Genomic DNA, 21,927 nt, shown 5'->3' with positions numbered 1-21,927 from the left:
TGGCGTTCGAATGGTGAACGCCCGAAATGTCAAAATCGCGCAGTAGCACCAACATTAGAAAAAAAGTATGGCTGTCATACCGTGTCACACTTGTTTCGTAATGTTGGTACCACTGCGTAATTTTGACATTTCGGGCGTTCACCATTCGAACGCCATCTCTGCTTAAAAATCTGGATGATACCGTCTTCAGGAGTGACGACAAGTGCTGGAAAACCCAAGTTTTACAAGAAGTTACAACAATTCAACCAAACTTCGGGGCAATGCACAGAATGGTCAACCGAACAAAACCTATTTGTTTTGGTTTGCATTGCGTGCTCTCGTTTTTGTTCATTCAAGGTTAAACATTAAAATGCGTTTTTCTCGGAACGTCAAAATGCAACGTACGACATGATAGCACGACGGGGTCGAATATCAGTATAACACGCTAATTTGAATTTCTTCTGATTATCGTGTGAGCAGCAGCACCGGGAAGATGGATTTTTGTGGCGTTCTTTTTGTGCTGTATTCGTGATCGTGTTCATATCATGCATGCGGTGAGGGGGGTCATTGTGCTAATGAATATTATTAAAGTAAATCTTTCCCAGTTCCTGAGGGGAACACCCTTGAAGAGTATCGGGGCCGGCATTTACAAAGCGGATTCAGTGGCAATTCCATTCTCAACTTAATGTTAACATGTTGAGGTTTATGTTAACATTCCATAGGTCGCCTCCCTAAGGTGTCGTGATAAGGTCCAGTTTGTGACGATACACTACCTTCCCTTTACTAAGTAATCGAATCCAGAAGGGAAAAGATCACCAGTTGTGTTGGTCCGAGCCGGGATTTGAACCCCGATCTACCGCTTACAAGGCGGAAGCGTTACCACTGGGCTACGTGGCTCGGTCAAAATGAATATTATTGCGCGTCATTATCGTGTGAGCAGCAGCGCCGGGAAGATGGATTTTTGTGGCGTTCTTTTTGTGCTGTATTCGTGATCGTGCTCATGTCGAATTATGTGGAAGGTGCGAAGCCGCGTTTTAGGATTCTTGTGTCTTTGTTGTTTTATTTGTGTTTCCATCTGGAGTATTACTTTTTAAATTATTTTCATTTTTTACAGCTTCCTGAAATTATTTTAAATTAAATGTCTACATGTAAATTTGTCTACTCACTATATGATTTATTTGAATGTTCATATTATTCCTTATCCTATTCCTTTCCTGTAATATACCATCTCCTCATACCATATATGATCAAACTGCTTAAATTAACGTAACTTTCTAAAACAGCATGGGAACCATCTGGAGCATTTATATTTTAAATAACTGTTTTTTTACAGCTTCCTGGAATCATCTTGATTGTATTTATTATATTTATTATATTTATTTTATTTACTATATTTATTATATTTATTATTTATCATTATTACAAAACTATATGCTTATTAGATAATACACTACAGACTCACATTTACACTTACAAACATTCAAATCATTTAATACATTACGCACTCAACCATTTTCATCGGCCCGATGAAATTCCCCTAACCCCCATTCCAAACCTCCCAAAAATATTCCGTTCACTTTTAAAAGTCGCATGGGTTCCTGCACTTTTGCCACTAGTGAACAACAAAACATCCCCTCCTAAATCCCCACGGGACTGTATGGGCGTAGCCTTGGAGCACAGTGTGGAAATTTACGTTCTTAGATATTCTTGGTTGTACCGGGCAGCAATCAAATTGTCTAAGAATATTGAATTGACCATTGTGGCACCCCCTACAGCGTGGTGCAGACCCGTTATGCTATGCTATGCTATGCTATGCTTATGCTATGCTATGCTATGCTATAATAATTTTTGAATTTTTATCGATCACTAAGTATTCAGCTGTTCATCTAAACAAATCTTAAATTCCAGAACAAAATGTGATTATTTTTCAATTTCGGGAATTCCCGGGACGAAATATGAAAACTCCCGAGATTCGGGAATTTCCGGTCTTGCAAAAAAAAAAACCTTGGAATTTTGTTCCGGGAACTCTCGGGATGGGCGCACTGTTTTTATACAAACATTAAAAATAAATTAATCCATATGAAAAAAAAACTAAGCTATGATGAAATTTTGGTTGACAAAATCAAAATTTAAAAATAAACATAGAGGAAAAACGTGTGACTAATACTTAACAACACAATCTTTTGATATTGAAATTATTTTTGGGAGAACTAAAAAATAGAAAAATATTAAAATTAAAATTACCAACCTAGGTTTTAACATTTGGATAAAAAAAAGTTCAAGATGGTATGTCAGAGACATAGCCGAAAGACATAGGACAGTACAGGGCCTTAAATTTTTATTAGGATTGCTGATGTTTTCGGATTGATAGTGAAATGTAAAACCAGATTATTTTATTTTGCTTGATAGAATTGTTGCAGAATAACTCTTTCGTGAATATTTTGGTGGTCCTGAAAAGGACCGTTTAATTTTTGCCCTGGAATGAAGAAATGAGATTAGGATTGATCCTGGCTGGGTCCATCAGCGGTGTTCCAAGACGGCGGGGGGATGGTTTCCTGTTAATAAACAATTGATGATGGTTGACTGAATAATTAAATACGTTAAATATATGAATAAAGTGGGAAGGAGACGGCGTGGCTGGAAGGGGAGGGAAAGAAGGGAGGGGGGCGGTTGTTTGGTAGGTTTTAGTGTGTAGTACAGTATGTTTTCGGATAGATAGTGAAATGTAAAACCAGATTATTTTATTTTGCTTGATAGAATTGTTGCAGAGTAACTCTTTCGTGAATATTTTGGTGGCCCTGAAAAGGACCGTTTAATTTTTGCCCTGGAATGAAGAAATGAGATTAGGCTTGATCCTGGCTGGGTCCATCAGCGGTGTTCCAAGAGGGCGGGGGATGGTTTCCTGTTAATAAACAATTGATGATGGTTGAATGAATCATTAAATAAGTTCAATATATGAATAAAGCGAGAAAGAGAAGGAGTGGGTGGAAGAGGGGAAGGGGCGGTTGTTGGGTAGGTTTTAGTGTGTAGTACAATATTGTTCTGCTTCTTAAAGTAATATTTACATTTCATTTGGTTCCTGATGTAGTGATGTTAATGTTTGGGGGGAGGGGAGGGGTCAGTGTGTTTAGTTAGTGTTTACAAAAGTTTTCTGTTATACTTAAATTAATGAGTTTACAGTTCATTTGTGAGTTTGTGTTAGTGTAACTGGTAATTTACATTTCAATTTCTTCTTGTAAAATCCGATGATAATATCGTCGTGTCCGGCTTTGAACGTTTATGGATCAATGCAACTGAGATGGCTCGGGTTCTTCAGTTCGTAGTACAGACAGCATGGGTCTGTGGTAGGAAAAATAGCATGCATACCGCGAATTGCTCGCCACATGTATGCCTCTGGTAAATGTGAGATCAAGGACCGTTCCACGATTTGTGGTCGTCTGTCTCACGTCGTTAGCTAAGGATAGTTGGAAGTGCTCGCCCATAAACTTAATGAATTCGACATTTTCTCGTTTGGAAACGTCGACATTAAAATCACCGGTTACTACCATTGGCAAACCAGTGCGGGCAGTCTGGAGCAACTTCCGTGCCAAAACCAACCTTTCTGCTTCAGTGTGGTTCCTGGGATGATGTACACCGAGAACAGCAGTACCTCAGTGCCCATCACATCCACTGTAGCAGCGCAAACGTCACCGTATTTATCTGCCACACCGAAAAGTTCGTCTCGATCTTGACTCACCAATTCGGGAGTATACGGGACTGCCATGCTGGTTTTGGTCGTCGTCTTTCGATAAATTGCCACACCGCCAGATCTTGCGTCATCCCTTTTGGACTGGACAACACAAGTGTAGCCTTCAATCTCGACCGAGGAGTTATCATCCAACCACGTCTCGCTTAGGGCCAAGTAGTCTACACTGGTCAGTATGGAATCGATCGATATATCCTGGTGATGAGCGCTCAAGCTTTGGACGTTGATTGTCATCAGGGTGCATGCTGGTCCACTACTCGCCAACACCTCAGAAAAATCGTCTCCGATCGTTCGATAACGGTTATTCCTCAAGCGCTTGTATTCGTCCCGCAACTCACGCATCGCTGGAGAGTTGTTTGCCTTGGCGTGGTGGAACACAGGCTTTTCCTTAGACGGATCTAGGGAGGGATTGTCCGCGTAGGTCAAGTAGAGTCCTTCCAGCGAAGTAACCCGTGACAAAGCAACGTACACCAGCCTTTGCTCCTGCGAGCGACTGTACTGGTAAACGACCTTGGAGAAAGTTCCACCTTGTGACTTGTGGATTGTCATGGAACAGGCACTCGCAATCGGAAATTGAATCCGCTTGCATTTGATCGTACCTCCAAGAGCGATGTTCACGTGCTGCTTCGTGATGGGGGTCCAATCCTGCTGCAGGAGATGGGGTCGGGCGTTAACGACTGCCTGCGCCTTAGATCTTGCAATGGTTCCGATTTTCTCCGTATCGAATTGCAACCAGAGTCTGTAGATCACTTCTTCGCCGGCGTCGTTTTCCCGCATCTCCACATACTTCAGCTCGCCGATTGCTCCGTTTACCAGATTATCATCGCCATCGATGTTGGTAGTGATCATGTAGGGCTTTCCAATGCAAAAACGAACCATATATGGCAGCCCACTCGTTTGGGCTGTGCTCATTTTATGTAATTTCGTTCGTGCACTGGTTGCCTGAGCGGATGTGCTGTGACCTGTGATCATATCGTCGGCAAGACAGTCCAGACCCTCGAGCCCACTCAACGCTTCTCTGTTGAATCGATCGACATCAACGTTTTGATGGAACAGCCAAACGGCGTTGGGAGCTTCCGTTGGCAGTCCTCCACTGACTTGAACCGACTCTCGATCAGCGTCTTCTGTTCATCCGTCAGTTTCTTGCCTTCGCCAATCGCGGTGAGGATGGTGGAGAACACCACATCGGTCTGACGCATGACCTGATCCAACTCGTACAGTCGGATGTAATCCCACAGCCAAGATCCACCAATCGAATTTCTCGGAGCCTTATAGATTGGTAAAGCATTGACTGGATTCAGCTGATGTAAATCTCCGGTAAACGTAACGTTCTGGTTAGCGAATGGGTGAAGGTGGTCCAAATGAATATCCTGCAAACGTATGTGCATTGTTCTGAAGTTACCTGCGCTAAGCATACTAACTTCATCTACAATGTGGAGCTTCACGTTCCGGAATTCATTTCGGTACGTCTGCAGCCATTCAGGGCTAAGCTTTGAGTCACTCTGGCGCGATATTGCAATGCGGTAGGCACGATGGACCGTAACACCGTCAATGCTTTGCCTGTCGACGCACATGCAATATACGCGTTGTTGCGAGAGTTGTGACCTTGGCTGTACCGGTTATAGGTTTCCATCATCAGACGCAGTGAGAACGTTTTACCACTACCCGCTGGTCCAGTCAGGAAGATCTGCATCGCTGGAATTTCAGGATCAAAGCTCGTCAGTCGATGGATGATGTGGAGGATCAACATGCGCTGCTTCTCGTTAGCCTGCCGCATCCAGGCACAGTAGTCAGCTTTTGGCATGACATTCGAACGTTGTTTCACAATCGCTCGCAGTGCAGAAGTCGGCAGGTTTTCGATGTCATCGTTGTTTGGCTGCATGTCGATGCTCCTCACGTACTCGTTGTGCTTCTCCGTGGCGGCTCTCTCTGCTCGCCATCGCCTTCCTGTGCGATTATTCGGAGGTATTCCTCAACGGTCTGCTCCAAATTCAACTCACAATCGTATTCCTTACGTTTCGCGATGAGCTCTGTCTCATGCGAATCGTACAATTGGAGGAATTTGTTCTGGTCCAGCAGGTCGACTCGTTCATTCCGGAACGGCAAAAACAGGAGCACTGCCTCTCGCTTGTACTCGACCATTTCGCTCATCGGGTATCCTCGCCATCGCAGGATTTTGGCAGTGCCTCGCAGCTTGTAGCTGTTTTTGGTGCTTTTCATCGGTGCATACCATGCGACGAAATCAGCCAGGCACACATCCTCCAATCCATCGCGGTCCTCATACTTCTGGACGATGTTTCTGGTCCACACGTCCGTTGAGTCGTCGTCGAGTCCCTCGTTGTCCATCTGCTGGTGTCGCTTCCGGCATCGGGTTCTCTCATTTGGCCACATTGTCGGCACAAATTCGATTTTCCGGCTTGCTTCGGACATTGGTAACCGGAGCAAGATCCACGCTGCTTCCTGTGAGCACATCTCAACACTGTTGAGTACTCTCACGCCCAACTTCTTCAGCAAGCCTTGATAGTCGTAGTCGGGATACTGCTCCTGCAGCTCGAGAAGCTCTCGGTGAAACGCGCTGATGCCTCGATTTGTCTTGTTGACGTAATCAACCAAATAAGAGGCGCACGAGTACTCGTCCATGATGAACTGCAGGTCACTGTTGGAACGAAGTACACCGCCAATCCAAACGTTGAATGGATTCATGTAGAGCTGATTCATCGGACGCTTGAAGAAGAACGCTGGTCGCTGTAGCCATGCACGAATCACTTCGAGGTAGTATTCCTCGGTACACTCACAATCGGCCAGAAAGTCTTCGAGAGTTTCGAAAGTCTTCGTTTCCAGAATCTCACGAAACTCGAGAGCACGTTTCTTCAGTGCAGAACGACGACTGTCATCAGCCGGAAGGGGCACCAATACCCGATCCTCGTTCATCGGCCAGTACGGTATGTTGAAACGACAACGTTTATCGTTGTGTTTGTAACACGTACGTGTGTGAGCGTGCTCTTGCTTCTTGCCAAGCAGTGGTCCCAACCAACGGAAGGCATCGATGGAGCAGAGAGTGTTGATCATTTCAATGGTGGCGGGCATGTCCTCGGAAACGTCCTCACGAGGATCGTTTGCACACCAGAGCATGATGTGGGCATGCGCGCTACCACGTTGTTGAAACTCGATCCGCTTGAAGTAATCCACAACGTAGTATTTACCAAATGGACTGAACCGTTTGGACTTCAAGATGCGCATTATGACGTCAACAAGCTTGTCGATGTATGCAACACACGTCACAGGATCTTCAACGACCAACTTTGCCTTTTGAAACGCGCTTAACTCCGACAGCGGGTCGGCCAATTCAAGGTCATCGTAGTCACTGGACAATTTGTGCAGCACCTTCAACAGTTCTTCCCATTGAGTTTCACTGGCGCTCAAGGTGAGAAACATTGTTGGTTTACCCAACTGTCGAATCATGGCGAAGAGGTCCTGTTTGCGTCCTTGCCAGTACTGCACAGAGTTCGGTATCCCTTTGAAGAAAGCCAAGCCAATCTCCATCATATTCCTCTGGAACTCTGGATCGCTGAGCTGGGCACGTGTGACGTTATCTGTTCCCACAGATTTGAAGTGGCATTTGAGCCCTTCAATCATACGGCAGTATAACACCTTCATGGCCATGGCCAGAATGTGATCTGGACGAGCACCCCGCCTGTCAGCTCGCCTAGCTTCACTGCTCGCCTTGTTGAACACAGTAGGTTGTACGCCTTGCTTGATCGTTGTCGGGAACCCAAAGTATATGTCGGGATTACTCAACTCCTCGGCATTCTCATCGTACAAAATACTCGAGGGCATTCGGTTCATGGTAGGGCAAAGCTCCAGGTACATGTCTTCGTTCCACATCGCAGTTTGTTGCATGCTAGCCAACAGCTCGGCTTCATCTTCGATGATATCCAGTGGCATTGCTTCTTCCGCCCGCGAGGGACCCTCCTGTGGATCTGCTCCGAACGCATTCAATCGTTCTTCGTCAAAAGTAATGCCCTCACGTTTATACAACGGAGTAGTTACGAGATACTTGAGCCAAGCATAAACAGTCCCCTTGCAAACCCACCCCGAGTAATGGCTCGATTTGTGTGCAGTGTGCTTCTTGAAGCTCACATTAATCGCACAGTCATTATCAAGATCGCGAGGAAGAACCCGAACCATCTCCTCAACGTCTACCGGCACATTGATCACCTGCCCAATGATACCATAGTTGCCCAAAGCATGACACAGACGACGAATCACCAGAAAGATGAAACGGGGAGAAATCAGCCGCTTGCTGATCATATCCAGTTTGGGAAGACCCGGTGGTATCGGCGGGTAAACAAATCCGTTGCTTTTGGACAGGGTTGGGACCTTTCCACGATTCAAGCTGCTGTTGCAGGTTTGGCACACCATGAAACCTTCGGTTGAATCAAAGTCGCCGGCTTGTACCAGTACATTTCCTCCAGCTTCAGTGATGGGCTTCAAGTCGTTCTTGAACCAAAGTCTGTCGCAAACGCTGCACACAGCACCAAACGAGTTCTCAACGAAAAGCTTACGGAACTCAAGAGTGGCCCTGTCGTAGTTCGGTCTGCTTGCATTGCGAGGACCTGGCTCTGTGAAACACGATAGAGTTGACCCAAACCTCGAAAACTTCGCATAAATTTAAAGACCTACCCTGGCTTGCCCCATCTGAAATGCTATCCGACTGACTTGGTGCAGAATTTGATGGCATTTCTAAAAAGTTATTTTGCATGTTTAGTAAATTTTTCACAATAACACAATGTGTTTAACGTCTCACCTTCTTCATCAATCTGCACCACCGGATCATGGAGGCTTATTGTGTCTGCCTCCATGGGCGGAGAAATCCCTAAAAAGTTGCATATATAGTTACTGTGAGAATTTGAAAATTTAAATGAAAAATCGCATAAACTTTGCATTATTCATTATAATTGCACTCTCAGAATTCCCCCTAAAAGGTGCTAAAATCTGTTCACAAAATTGGTATGCCTCTCAAGTTGTCGGTTCGTACTACACTAAAACTAAAACCCCCATTTGCGTTATTTTATTTAGGGACATAAACGAGGAGAGTGCGCACATTGGGAAGCGTTATTTTGTAGTTCAAGTTTGGAGGTTTCTTGTTTTTGAGTTCTGGCACAAATGGTTTTGAGTTTAAATCAGGGTGCGTTAAACTAGGGATCATTTACCGGGGCAGCGTAAAACGGAACTCTAGTGTATTTGATTTTTTTCCTTTCGCTGAAAACTTAAGTTTCAATTTTAAGAATGAACGCAAACCCCAAAAATTATAAGCAAATATTAAACGCAAGCCAACTGGTTCTAACTTCATCAAACATTGATCACGTCAGAACTTACCGTGCACGGGATTTTCCGCTACCAAATTGTCTGCGAGTCCCCGTCCACCACGCCGTCGCCTTCCAGCAACGAAACAATCATCCGTGGTCTCGCCTCCTTGGTCGCTCCGACCGAACGTATTTTGTCCAGTCCGCTTCCTCCTCTCCCGGAGCCGTCTCATACGTTCGGCAGATGTGCTGCCGGACGCATTTGACCCGCCCGGGTTGCCTCCCTCTCGTCCCTGCCTCCTCCGCTTTCCGATGTTAGACACCGACGGTCCAGCACCAGAATCATCCTCCCCGTGCTCTCCACCTCCTTCAGCAGCTCGCTTCCGCCCCATGCGCTCAGCGTTGTCCACTGGCACCGCGGCAGGCTCATCCGCCAGCTGCCTCTCCTCCTCTCTCTGCTCTCGCTTCCGCTTCCGAAAAGCCGCATCGTACACCTTCTTCAAATGCCTCGACATCTTGCCAAGCCAACGTTCAGTAGGGTTTGGAAGCACAAAATGATGTGCGATTAGGTACTTGAATCTTACATCCCAAGAGGGGAAGGCCAATGCTTCGAACCCAATTAGCGTGTAGCATCAAATTTTGTTTACAAAATCTTCAGGGATGCCACTTCGTCATTTTCAACTGTCTGAACAAGTTTGGTGAAAAAGTCTGTGCATGTATGTTTACTTGTCGAAAAGTTCTTCGTCAAAAATCCAAATAAATTAACCTGAACACTATACCAAATGAATCTTTAAATAAATATCATGGCACTGAACAATAAGTTCAGATCAATATTTGCACTAAATATTTGTAAATGGAAACATTACTAAGCATGTGCACCTCAAGTAAGGCGTAAGCTCAAATGTCTGTAACCTCAGACAAATCTGTATATCTGGCTTCCCTGCCGTTGCGGGCATGAGCTGTTTTGAGGTGTCAAACTCGAAGTTTGTTTTGTTTATATTTTCTCCCCCGAAACCACGGTGGTATTTGTGATTTACGGTGAGTTGGACCGGCGGAAGGAACGGCGCGGAAGATAACTCGGCTGGTGCGTGTCGATTCCAATCGCTGCTATCGGCTGGTGCCCGGTCGAGATCCGGAAAGCTTTTTCTGCACCTTTTGGCGCTCCGGCAGGGTATTATAGTAATAGCCACCTAGTTCGTTGGTGTGGAAATGATTGGCAGAGGTGTTGCGTTCACGTGAAATTCAGCGGGTGGAACCGGTTCGCCTACGGAACAACGTCACGGTGGTTCAACGTTTCTCAGATGGAACCGGTCTTCGGATGTTAACGGAATCATTGTCACCGGACTTTTGCCGTCTGCCGCTTCCGTCATGGTGAATATTTGTGGTCCTTTGCAGAGGCACAACCTGATGTAAACAAGAGCCAATCCACATCGGAACATTTAACGGCCGGGTCGCCGGTGCTTTTGCTAAAGAAGCTTTGCATGAGAATAAAGTCGGTCGGAAATATTACCGGTGGTGGTGGGTTCAAGTTCAGCTTAAATTTGTCCAAAACGATCCCTTCGTCAAGACTCACTCGTGGCTGATCCTGTGGGCAAGCGGAAGGCTCGATCTGGACCTGGTACCCGATGCAATCTATCCAAGTCTCAGCGCTGCCGCCAGCGATTCTTGTTCGGCTGGCACTAGACAACGTGATGTCAACCGTGTTTATGGCAAACTACGAAACGTTGAACCACCGTAACGATTTCCGAGACGGTGGTCCGTTTCCACCTGCTCATGAATCACTATGAACCCCCCGTTTGTGCCGATCAGCTCCACGCTAACGAACTAGATGCAAATACTAAAATGGCCTGCTGGAGCACGAAACAGTGCAGAACAATCTTAAGGATCTCGAAGAGAAGACCAGTCGATATCAGGAACGAAACGTGACTCTATTCTCAACACTTCTTCTTTTACCTATTTGAATTCTCTCTTCAACCTTTATCATAAAGATGTCCCACTTATCCCGCCAACCTCGGAGTGCATAATCCGGCCACGGTCTAGCTTTCTGCTGAGGGTCGAGCTGTCCTACAGGACCATGTAACCTGCCTAACTTCTCAACAAATCAAGCGCGAGGAGCGTGGTCCACTTGTGATGTGGTACAAAAATCAAGAGCTGCTGAATCGCGGAAGCATCGGCATTAGCGTGCTGTTCGTGCCTAACGGACCAGCTGAACTTCATCTACAACGATCACAGCGGTCATGTTTCCGGCTGTGTTCAATTTTCTAACACACCTTCGAACATGGTTACCATTGGACTGCACCACGTCTCGCAGGATATGCTGAACCAGATTTGCCCCGACGAGCACGATTAGGCTGATGCTGGAGAAGATTACTCTATCATATAAGGTATGTTTCAAGAGTCGTTTTTTAAATTTTTCCGTAGAACCAAACCATTTAATCTGATTCTTTCCCTTAGAACACAGTCGTCGATTTCGCCGAATGCCTGCGCCACCCACACCACCTTGAGATTATGCTCACGTGAATCAACAACTAGATGTTCTTATCAGCGAAACTGCAACACTGCAGTTCAGCACCTAGAACTTCGCATCGAAAAGCAATTATGTATGAAAATTATGATTATTTTAAAAAATACAAATATTTTTTTTTTTTTTAAATACAAATAATTTTTTTAAATAAGCTGGTGCAAACATAAGAGGTGGATTCGTGAAGCTGGGAATAAGAATTTGGTTTCGGTCGTGCCAAGTTGGCTCGATTTTTCTCACTGGGTTAAATGAATTTTTGTTCAAGAAAATAGGCATTTCGATGCCTCTTTGCTCTCTTATGCTAACTAGATAGGAAAACCAGCAAGCTTAGTACAAGAGAGCACAGAGGCATCGATTTAGAGATTACACAGAGGCATCGATTAGATTAAATTAAATTTGCTGTCTACTGATAACTAAAAGTCGAGAATTTCTGAGACTGTTTCGTGACAATTTGAATGGCCCAGAAAAGGGCCGTTTGTTTTAAGATTTGTGTGTGCGATGCCGGTTTAGGCCCACATTAATCCTTGGTATGGATCGCACACAGGTTCGTGTCCTCAAATAGCCCAACCAAGTAGGCTTCGCTCGGTTCCTGCCTCTCGAAGTCCTGGGCTATTTCACGCACCAGCCGCCGGAAGGGCAATCGTTAGCATCCCGTTGAGACTTTCTCCGGTGGCCCGCGTTCTCTTGCGGGCTGCCTTCGTGGCGAGCTGCTAACGCGGTTTGCTTGGTACGGTTTGTCATGACTTGCTGCTGCTGCTGCCGCTACTACGATAATTGTTGAATGGGGAATGAGGAGAAAAATTTATAGAAACGCCTTTTTATAACTTCACGACGAGGTGAGCATCCGTCCACTTCCAGTGAGAGAGTGAGAGATAAAAGCTGAGAGAACAATTAAGGGGAGGTAGCGCAAGAAGCCATATATAAGAAAATGACAAGTTTTCATTTTTTTCAATCATTCCCCAACTATCGGACGAGCCACAACGCAGCAAGGAGCTGACTCGATATGACTCGACGTGGCCGGGTAGGCAAATGGGATCGAAGAGAAGGCGCTAAGCGGCATCGTAAGGTTCTTCGAGGCAACATCCAGGGCATCAAGCTGGCCACTCTCCGTCTGGCAACAAGGTGGCGTGAAGCGCAAATCTGGACTGGTCTTCGAGGAAAGACGGGGTGTGCTGAAGGTGTTTCTAAGAGAAGACCGTCATGGCCATGGACGGAGCAATTCAATACAAAACGGCCCTTTTCAGGGCCACAAAATCTATCACGAAAGAGTTTATCGTCATTCACGCAAAAGCTACTTTATTATCTCAATTTCCATACAAACAACCCCCCCCCCCTCCCCCTCCAAGGTGTCCACGTGGTTTATTTATGTCCAATATCCTAGCTGAAGCAATCTAGATTGGTATTTTTTCGGTTCTGACCTGGAACCGTGCTGCTTCGTTTAGCAGCATTCCTCCCTAAAGCAATGTTTCAATGTTTTAAATTATTCAGCTCCTCGTCCTTCCGGGTGGCGTGGAATGATTTGCGTCTTCTTGTTGTGAGTAGCATTCGCAGCGAACTCGAGAATTTCCATCTTCAGTCAGACAGAAACAAGATCATCCTCAGTTTCCTGGCTGACCCGGCTGTGCAGCCTGGGGCCGTGACCAATTACACGAGCCCGTAGTAGATTCGTTCTACTAATTCATACAACAAATTTCACAGTCTATGTGGTTAAGCGATTATACTCCGATGTCTAAAAGCTGTCTCCGCTTGCGATTTTGCTCGTCCCCGGGTGTATCTGTTGTTGGTTGCCGTCTCTGATAGCATTTTCAGGGGACGATTTTAGATACATCAATCGAACATCCGTGGAAGGGAAACTCGACGCATCGAACCCAATCAGCGTGTACCATCAAACGGGAGTGTGCGCGTGTGTGTGTGAACCCGAATTTTGGCACTTTTCTACGGCATTCGCACACAATTTGCCTTCTTCGTTATTGCTCTCCGACTCTCTCTCTCTCTCTCTGAAAAAAATAAAGTTGATTTTCTGGGCAAAGGTTATCCATAATCATAGAAAGCAAGAAATATTTTTCGCGACAAAACTTGCAAGTTTGGCTCGCTTTGTATGCGTTTGTGTGTTTGTGAGAGAGTGTGAGTGCGCAGGCAAAGTTTGTCCACAGTCTAGAAAGCAAGAATGATTCTTTCGGGACCAGTTTGGTGGCCTTGAAAAAGGCCGTTTGTTTGAAAATTTGTCCTTTGGTTTACTTCCCCAGCAATCCAATCCGATGAGTGATGCAAGCGTTTTCCAATCCTGTTGCTTTCCCCGCGATGCCCGTCAACAGCTATCGAGTGGGCAGTAGAATTATTGCGGCTGAAATCCTTCTTCAGCAAGAGAGAATTTGCGTTGCTGCTGCTGGTAGATGTTCACCCGTCCGCGGCTCAGAAATTATGAGCCGACCCGAGTTGTTCAGCATCTCCGTGGCAACTAAGTGGAGTGGAGAGGGTAGCACGTACTTTTATACTTCTACCTCGCCTCTACTTCCCCTCTTTTAACGATCGTCGACGGCCACCGCTGCTGCGGTGATTTTCCCCTCAAAATCGTTCGTTTTGTTTGCAAATTTCAAGCATTTTAAAATTGAATTGTTTGAATAGTTATACTATTGCGCCAATACTGAAAATTTTATAGAAAATTGCTGAATGTTTTCCGAATCGAATGGTCCAAAAATTGTGTAATTTCAATGTGTCTGGATAAAGATATTATCGTTTGAAATAACGTTCGCAAAATGTGACGCTTGGGATCGAAATTTTGAACTGGCCCCCCAGTATAGTAAGTAAAGACATAGTCCTATGTCAAAAAATGCATTTTACACGCGTCCAGTTGCTTTCCAATCATTAGTTTTCAAAATATCGATGTATTGACGGAATTTTTATCGGGAATTTTGTTTTTCGTGGGACTGTACATTGGTAATTCATGAACATTGAAAATGTCTTCAAAAAGAGTATCCAATAAATTTGCTAGCATTACTTTTCTGAGATCAATTAAGTAAAATTCGTACAGTTGAAGATTTTTTGCAATTAATATTAGCGTGAAATGCTACAAAATGCGTTTAATAGCTGTTCTCAAATGATCAAATTTGGTTCAGATGGAACCCATCAAAAAGGTCTGATCAAAATTTCATTTTGACATCACGCCAAATTGCACTCAAATCCAATCCGACAGCGCGTTTCCTCGTGGGACACCATCCTCAGATGACCAACCAAAATGTGTTACAAACTAGTTAAGGGTTGACCTTTTTGATTACACTGAGAAAATTTGTTGTCTTCTCTTGTTAAATTAAATATGGCTTGTGGAACAGCTGCCAATTATAAACTTTTATTGTAGAACTCTTGACCTAAAAATTAATTTCAATGATTTTTTTATCTCCGTTTCCAAACTGTCCCAAATCCGTCACCAGTAACGTTACGGTCAGCCAATGCCAGCTGCTGTCATTTCGGGGCGTGTCATCCACACAAAACCATGCTGAATTGGCTCGATGGGAATTGCATTTCATCCCCTTCCCGGCCAACAACAAGTTTATACATAATAATCTATCCCGATCACGCACCCGTCGCCCGGTGGCTGACACGGAGGGAAAAGTTTGGGCGACCGGTTCGAGGCACGTATGGTCATCAGGCCACAATCCCTCGCACTGTAATTCCTGCAGCCAGAAGCAATCTCATGCCAGCTGACGACCGCCGGTGACGATGACGAGGAAGCTGAGCCAGCAGGCATTCCGTCATACGTTTTGGCAACCTGACAGGCTATGGAATGTCTGCTGGAATTTCATTTGACAGGACGCACGATGTGATTCCGGAGGGAATAATCATGTTTTAAGGTTAGAAATGCTTCGAGAAATTGTAACTTTGATTAAAGCTCTGTATGTGAACTTAAAATTAAATTTTGATATGATCAACACAAAAGGCAAAATAAAAGTTTTTAAAAATGTTTGCGTTCATAAAAATCATCCTGACCAAACAATAACTTTCAAATATGTGCACGTTCATGGTCATCATTTCCCCTTGGGATGGCCGTCAAAAGTGGAATTATGTAGCATTTAGATTGGATGATTAAAGCTAACACACCATTCCCTGGAAACTGTGGAATGCTGCATGCCGCATCGTGTCATTGGTTTTCCAGAACACAAACACACCCACACACATCGGACAATTAAACACACACCCACAAACACACATCGGACAATGTTGGTTTTGGTGTGAGTTTGAATAGGGTCACACCACCCGCCTGGCAGCTGCACAGGAAGTGGTTGGCCCAATGTCAGGATAGGACACATCAGAGAAGCGTTCGGAACTTACTGGCGGAGTGACATGTCGGCTTAACTGGGTACGTGAGTGTGGGTTGGATTGGTGTTCGAATTGTTTTCCAACCAGTTAACCGCAATACCACACCGCACCACCACCCGGAGTGCCACCAGGCCGATCATAGTCGATGAATGTGAAGGAGATGTGAACGGAAAGTTCATTTTTAAACAATTTTGTGAGATGTTGATTAAAAACTTAAAACATGTTTTCTAACATTTTTGTTTTTTAACTAAAATTTTGAAAAGGCCAAATATTCAAAATAACGACCTATTTAGAATGTAAAAATAGATTCAAAAATATTTAAAATATTTTTCCAAAAATATCTGATAACTTCACAAATTTTTAATTATGTAACACTGAAATTAGAACCATCAGATTCTCAGATATTGCTACGAGAAAATAAAAGGCTATTTGGATGAGACTTAACAAACTTGAATTTTCTTGTTTCTTTTTCTTTTATTTGCTGTATTTCAGCATCCAGAGGTCCAATCTTCAATGTCTCTTAGACATTTTTTTTTTCATTTCTCGATTTTTCGAAAAAGAATAATATAGGAATGGTCAATCTACGACACTGCTCTGAATAATTCAAAAAACTATTCAATTTTTTAATGGCTTCGCAATTTATCAAAAAGCTGCTTACTATTTTTCGTTTGCAAATTAGATTTTACATTAAACTGAAGTAAAGGAATAGAGTAAAATTCTAATTTTTCTTATTTTCTAAAAATAATGGTTCGGCAAATTTTTTGTTCATACTTCTGGCTCAAAATTTGCGGTTTTTGACCCTTGAAATATTCAAAAAATATATATGTATTACGCATTTTGCACTTCTCTAGAGTCCTGCGCAATTATTTTCATCACAGTATCTTTTGATCACAGTGATTTTTCATCACACTTCCAACCGTAACCAGGGAAAAGTTGTTTTTGTTTGTAGCTGGTTTGTTTTTTAAAGTCGGAAAAGTTTTTTTTCGATTCAGATATTTTGGACGGATATTCTAGATAAAAGGGACCTGTATCATCGGTTTGGCAGTCTTGCAGAGAGATGATCTCAATGTGACTACATTTAGATTTTTTTTAGTTTAGAGAAGTGAAGTCCTATTTAAGGGTGATGACACAAATTTCACCAAACACTGCCAAGATTACATCGTTCCATTGAAAAATGAAACTGGATTTTCCCCATTTGTGTTAAGATCGAGAACAGAAAATTAAAAATTAATTTTTTGAAAAAAAAATAATTAAAAGATTATTTAAAAAAATGGCACAAAATGGCTTCTTTGGACGTACTTGCTCGAATTAAAAATATTCAACAAAAGCTAAAAAGAGTGCTAAAGTCAGTGGAGGAGGTACAAAAAATCATTTTGGTAGTAAGGGTTAAAATTTGAAAATGAAATTTTCATTTAACATTCCAACGCCCAAGGCTCCAAAAAAGTTGGAACGGTATCTTCAACTCAACGGATCTCGGGCATAACTCAACCAATCAAGAAGATTCTTCTTTCCAGTGATTTGTTAGGATGTCTAGATAATTCTAGAACTTTGCAGAACTTAATTTGATCAAATCTGTAATTTTTGCGATCAAAAACATTGTTCCAACTTTTTTTTTCGCGTACAAAAAAAAATTCGCCAAAAATTCCGCGGAGGCAGTCGTTTTGAAAAAAGGTGGAACGATGTTTTCGGTCGCAGAAATTACAGATTTGTTCAAATCAAGTTCTGCAAAATTTTAAGACCATCTAGACATTCTTACAAATCACGGGAAACAAGAATCGTCCCGATTGGTTGAGTAATGCCCGAGAACCAGCGAGTTGAAGTTACCGTTCCAACTTTTTTGGGAGGCTTGGGCGTCCGTGTAAGTTGGACATGCGTTGGGCGTTCCAGTGTTAAAAAAACTTTTGCTTTCAACATCAAACTATTTAAAGTACATTGTCGAACGTTTAAATTTGAATCTTAAATCCAATAGGGCACTTTTAAAATAAGGCAAATGCATTTTTTTTATTAAATGTCCTTCTTCTTCATATTTTAATTTAAACAAAATGTGCTATCAAACTGAAAACTAGTTGAAGTGCATTGTTAAATGTTTATTTTATGATCATTATTCATTTGGCCACGGAAAAAGACGTACAACTTTAGAAAAACCTTTTGTTTTGTTAATTCATTAATATTTTGAGATTTTATGATTGTTTCGCCATTCTTAACATTATTTTGTGATACTCTTTGCATTTTTTTTATTGGATTTTATTTTTAAAATTAATTTGTTAACAAACCATCACATCTCCACACTTCACAAAAATTGGGAGTAATTGATTGATTCCACACTTTTTGGATTGCATTTAAAGTTTCTAGGGGAATTTTTATGGGAAAATCAACAATTTTATTTTAAATTGAAAAAAAAAAACAAAAAACAAACAATTGATGTTGCAAATATTTCTCCCCCCCTTCTACAAAAATGGCCTGAAAAATAAGGGGGTAGTTTTATTTTTAAAAACCCTCAAAATTTTAATGAAATTTAAAGTGCAGATAATCGAAATGTTATTATTCTGGCTTGTTCTTTGAATTTTTTTTTGTTTTTGAAAAATATTTGCATCAGCCTTACTTTTTTAAACACCGGAGTTTTTTTTAATATCAACATTCAAGCATCTGTATAAGTTTTCTGCTACCAGTAAGAAACACAATTAAAAAAACCATGAAAATATATAAATTGTTTAAGCAATGTGTCTGTTGTCAAATGATTTTTTCAAAATATGATTCAAAAATAGAAAAATACAAAATGAACCTGGAATTTTTTGATAAAGTTATGATCTTCTGCTTTACATATTGGTTTATTAGTTTGTTTACATAAGATAAACTTGGTACAAATAAAAAAATGCAATAGTTTTTTCATTTTCTACTTAACCTGATAAAAAGTGTTATACTAACAGGCTATCGTTTCCAATAAATTACAAATTACAATTACAATCATAAAATCGACATTAATAGCAAATTATGCCATTTTCAGGTAAGAAATTAATTGTTAATTGATATAAAAAAAATGCATTCAGTTGGATGTGTCTGATGAGTCTTTTGATGCTCCTATTTGCATTTTTACTTGAAAAAAGACCCTGATTTCGCGATTTCTCTTAAAAAAAAGTTTAGAACATTTTTTTGCATATTTTGCATTCTAACCAATTGCGTTTTTCAATCGATACACGAATTATCGAATCTTCGAACATTTTCACGTCTTTTGAATACTTCAAACCAAACATATGTAATGAAACGTTGGTTGGTACACAAATACAGGGTTGTGATAGACCAAGAAATGATTTCATATTTTTTCTTATTTTTTTAACGAGCTTTGTATTACCCAAAACCTCAGAATTTAACTTTAAATAGATGTTAAAAAACCTAAAACATGTTCTTTTCCTTTTTTCCAGATTGCAGACATTGTGTGCACAAGGTTAGTTTCCCCCACACCAACCGTGCCAAAATGATTGCCTCCATTAGGGACCACCCCAAAAAAGGTGTGTGTGTTTGCTGCTACCGAAAGATATAACATTTGAGCTTCGGCGAAATCATCACCGGTGTCGACGACGTACAAACTTTTGCAAATGTCTCCCCCGAGGAATCGCGCAACACATCATGGCCATTTTGAAATATTTCGAATGGGCCCTCACCGCCGGTCCCTTAGCATTGGGTCGTAATTTTTCCAACATATTAAAAGTTTTTCCTTCTTTGCCTCCTCCTTCAGTAGCTCGTTTGGGGTCCGCAACCAACCCCTTAATACATCACAAGCCAATTCGGCTACTTTATGGCTTCACCCGCCTTGATGTTTAATTTCCCCAAACGTTGGCATTTTCGTCACAAAAATCAGCCGGAAACTTTATCGTCTCCGCACCAGGAAAACCCCATCTTGTCAAAACTCAAAATATCACTTTTTCGTTCGCTGCTTCAACTCAAGCTTTCATCTTATCCGCAACCATTTCCCTCCGTGTCAGCCAAAACTTTCCAATCCGACACCTCCGGTCGAAAGTTGTGGCATCACGTAACCACCACCGGGGTTCTTTTTTTTCTTCAATTTTTTTCCTCCTTTGGTTGTGGAAATATGAAAAGTGAAGCTTTTTCTTCTTTGAAGGCTTTGCCTTCTTGGGGGAGGACTTTTCCTTCTATTTTGCTGCCGATGTGTGGGTGGATGTTTAGCAAAAGTTTGAAAGCATTTTTTCTGCACCTTCTCTTCCTTGGAGCGATGAGCATGACCATCATTTGGGAAGGGGTCGTCACTAATGGCTGAAATTAAGGGTTGAAAATTTCAGAGGAAACTTTCTAGCGTACGGATGAAGTATTGGTTAATGATTTTTTTTTCAGGTCGAATCTTTGATTCTTTATTTTGATGCTACTTGTACTGCAGTAATTTTTGATTATTTTATCAAGAGATGATGGAATTTGCACTGCCTTTGCCATCGTATATCGACGAAAATTACAATAATGAAACATAATGTAATAATTTAACGAACTAATTCAAAAATCCATAACAAACATCATAAACTTAATTTGATTAATTTGAATTTACACAGATTTCCCAATCTAGGTACATGATATTTGTGCAAAGAACTTAAATTTGTTCAAATGGTTTAATGGAATATCAGTTGAAGCCAAATTTTCTCTTAACTTGCTTGTTTTTTTACTTAACAAATCCGTTTCTAAGTATTTGATACTCCCACAAAAAAACATTTTTTTCAATATTCTGCACTTCTGTATCGGTGAAACTAATTATCTGTAGAAATTCAGCATGATTTCTACAAAAATGAAAAATGTGAAATTCGTCTTTACATATACAGTCAGTGGGGGTGACATTGGGTCGGGGGGGTGAGATTGGGTCAAAGTGATTTTTTACGGATTATACCATTTCTGAGGTTATTCTCAATGAAACTGAATTCTGTTAAAGGGGTTGTGTAGGGGACATCTTAAGATGACTTCGCTGAAAAAATCTCGTTCCTAGAACAAATCCTATTATTTTGGCAGCTATCTATAGTTGAGGTACGCTTTTGGCCAAAAAGACCTCTCGAAAAATCATTATTCTAATATTTTTGTTGGAATTGCTCGAAAACTGCCCAAATGTTTGAAAATCTCCACTTCAAACATTGTAGCATGTCAATACGATTCCCTGGAAAAAGAAACACTATTAAATGACTTGTTTTTACCATATCGTTTTATTTGAGTATCATTTTAGTTTCATTTGACCCAATGTTACCCCCTCTAAGGGGTGAGATTGGGTCAATTTTCAAACAATTGGCATTTAAGGTAGTGTTCATCAAAATCCACCATATTTTGGGAAACTGTTGGTAAACTATCTAAGAACAAATCTACGTTGAAAGATTTTCGATGTTAATTGAATTGTTTTTATTATTAAGAAATTTCGAGAAAAAAAAATAACGATACTCACTCGAAATCCAAATTATAAAATTAAATATTTTTTTCTGATAATTTTTAATTTGAAATGAAATTCTTGAATGTATTACCAAAAAGATTTGAAATTTTACAATAAAAGTTAACATTAAGAATTTAAGGAAAGTTCAGCATTTGTTAATTCAAGGTTTTTGAGTCGAAATATTTTTGGGTCGTTTCGCATTTTTGTGACTGTATTTTAGGATCTAGATGTCAAACCTGCAATATTTATTAGACAAATTAAGAAAATCTGAACTTTTCGAAAACATATATATTAAGACATGGAAAATCAAATAAAAGAAACAGGATATTTTCGTAAAAACTGTTTAAGGCACCATAATTTTTTCAAGAGTTATGCATTTTTTTTCTACAATTTTTCTTTTAACACTTTGTTGATAGGACTGCTGGTTGTTGAGATACAGTTAACTTTGTTTTAAAATTTATAAAAAAAAATATTATTTTTTTTGCAGTTTCATTAAGAATGCCCACATTTTTCATTTGACAATTTCGCAAAAATAACTATTGGTTCGGTTTTCATTGTAGAAAAAATAATTATGATTTTTTCTGTTTTTTGTTTATGTGTCCAATCAAAGAGTTTGTAATTGTTTCGAAATTGTAGGCTTGATTTTATTATA

The 21,927-nt window shown here is 41.4% G+C and overlaps 1 protein-coding gene across 50 annotated transcripts in view; it reads left to right on the top strand.

Moving 5' to 3' along the window:
* Positions 1–21,927, top strand: part of LOC6033527 (glutamate-gated chloride channel) — a 272,801-nt gene that overhangs the window by 87,224 nt on the left and 163,650 nt on the right. For all 50 annotated transcript variants that reach the window (XM_038259413.1, XM_038259414.1, XM_038259432.1 and 47 more), the window contains one exon: positions 19,285–19,307. The gene's annotated coding sequence lies outside the window, so the exon portion shown is untranslated. The remainder of the gene's footprint in view (positions 1–19,284; positions 19,308–21,927) is intronic.

This window comes from Culex quinquefasciatus, chromosome 3 (genome assembly GCF_015732765.1).
Source record: "Culex quinquefasciatus strain JHB chromosome 3, VPISU_Cqui_1.0_pri_paternal, whole genome shotgun sequence".
Taxonomy (NCBI): domain Eukaryota; kingdom Metazoa; phylum Arthropoda; class Insecta; order Diptera; family Culicidae; genus Culex; species Culex quinquefasciatus.
The sequence above is the reverse complement of the archived record's forward strand: the minus strand, read 5'-3'. Positions and strand labels throughout refer to the sequence as shown.